Source organism: Triticum dicoccoides, chromosome 2B (assembly GCF_002162155.2).
Source record: "Triticum dicoccoides isolate Atlit2015 ecotype Zavitan chromosome 2B, WEW_v2.0, whole genome shotgun sequence".
NCBI classification, from domain to species: domain Eukaryota; kingdom Viridiplantae; phylum Streptophyta; class Magnoliopsida; order Poales; family Poaceae; genus Triticum; species Triticum dicoccoides.
In genome coordinates this window covers 366,623,429-366,625,593 of record NC_041383.1, presented here as the reverse complement: position 1 = coordinate 366,625,593, position 2,165 = coordinate 366,623,429, and positions in this window count along the sequence as shown.

Here is a 2,165-nt window from a genome sequence, read left to right as displayed (position 1 = left end):
AAATTCCAGAGTGTGCTTTTCCCTTGTTTACGTGCCGCGCCGTGATTTTGTTAGTGTTCTAGGCTCGCGTCTCTAGCACAGTCTAGCCTAGGACCAGCACAGTACCGTCGTTGAGCGTTTATTCAACTTTGCGTCTCTGAATTGATTATTGCTGACCCTTTTTGCTACCATATTATAAGCCTTCCCAGCTCCACATACATCTACGTTGTGCGTTTGACTCTCCCTGGTAATCGCTATATCCAAGCTTTGAGAGTTTTTGACTACAACGGTTGCCGATCACCGCCTGCTGCTGGGTAAGAACTGGTAAGAATTTGAGATTTGCTTGACGGATTTGTGACACCCACCACCACCACTTGTTCGTAGTCTGTAGGATCATATTCTTGTGTGTTTCTATTGCTGCTAACCATGCCAGGATCACAAGCCGACGAGATTGACTGGGAGAATTTATCGAACAAGGAGCTTCATGATAAGTTTCAGCAAATGATGACTGAACAGGTGCAAGATGTGCTGAACAATTTTGAAGAGGCCATGGAGAAGATCACTGGCCTTGAGAAGACGTTCGAAACAAAGCTCGATAACAAGTTTAATGAATTGCTCGCGCGTCTTCCACCACCACCACCCGCTGCACCTAATGCACCTCTCCAACAACAACAACAACGACTACCTCCACGTCGCGAAGCAGACCTCCGCCGAGCAAGCCGTGTTTGATAGAGGCGAGGGTCCCGATCTTTCGATGAGATGATAACTATCGATTTGGTGGAGACGACTTTGACGATCCGACTACAAACGTGCACGACGTTGCGCCTTAGCAATCGCTAAACCAATCTCCTGAGGTTACTGACGATGCTGGAAGCACGGTCAGCCTGACCACGAAGGTCTATTCCTGCAAGCAATCGAAGAACGAGCAAGAATATGATAAAGCAATCTAAATATTACAAATATATATGAAGTATTGATAATGGTGGGGATCCGGAAGCGGTCTTGGTCTGGTCGTTGGACACAAACGAAGTACACGAAGTTGCAATGGCTAACTTTTAACTAAACAAATCCCAAGGTCTAAACGATGCCCTAAGGGCTGTATATATGGAGGAAGAGGGGGTGGATTTCGTGGCCCTTGGTGGAGGGGTCCGAAATCAACCCTATCTCTTGTTTCCCCACACATACGGACTCTAAAAATAGCCTATACTTATGTATTTCGAAATTACATGGGCCTGGCCCAATAATAAGGTGACGCAGCACCTAAAATAGCCTCGGGACGAAATTTATGAAGTGGCATCTTGTATATTTCGTCCAAGGCTTCATGCACACATTATGGTGGCTTCAAAGTCCTGAAATCATCACTTGTAACTCCGTTCTTGTTCCCCTTGCGCATGCCATCATCTCCATGCTTGTTCTTGCTCCAATGTTCATCCTTCTCCAAGCTAGGCCCTTCATTTGTAAGCAAAACAAATGTATCCAATTTAGGCAGCATCATATTCTCATGAACATTAGAATCATTACCAAGAAACGAAAGTACCTGATAATTTAGTTGGCGTGCACGAGCTCTAGTAATTGGTCCAGTATGTATAGCAGCAGGGGCTATGGGTGTAACAATTGTATTGATGTCCTCATCACCGCTTCTAATGTTCTCCTTGTTGTGCTAGTGCAACCCATTAATTAAAATGGTTTGGTACCCAGAACATCAAGTAAAAGGCCGGACTTCGGGAGCACAAGAATCCAAAAGGAATAACTATGGAGTAAATCCTAGGAAATCCTCATGGGGAGGTGGCCAACTTCCTCAATCAAGATACTACAATAATAGGTCTTCCGGTTGGGTGTGTTGGCCACGACATCCACTTTACCAGTTATCGAGAGACCAATATCATAGTTCTTGGGAAATGTCCCAACCATCATATCTGCCTGAGATTCAGATCTGGTTGGTGTCAGAATATTCCAGACTCATCAAGTCTAGAAAGAAAAATTAAAGTTTGCAACACATATCAACGAGATGGTGTTGCGAGATTCTCGGGGAATGGACTATGGTAGTAAGCTCCAAAACATGAGCTGGTTCTGCTACAAGCATGTGAACACGCTGTCCCAGGCAAGCATGACCACAGGGTAGTCTTACAATGAAACACTACCGAGTTCTGATAGGGAACCATCATTGAAATAACGAGTTCTTGTGC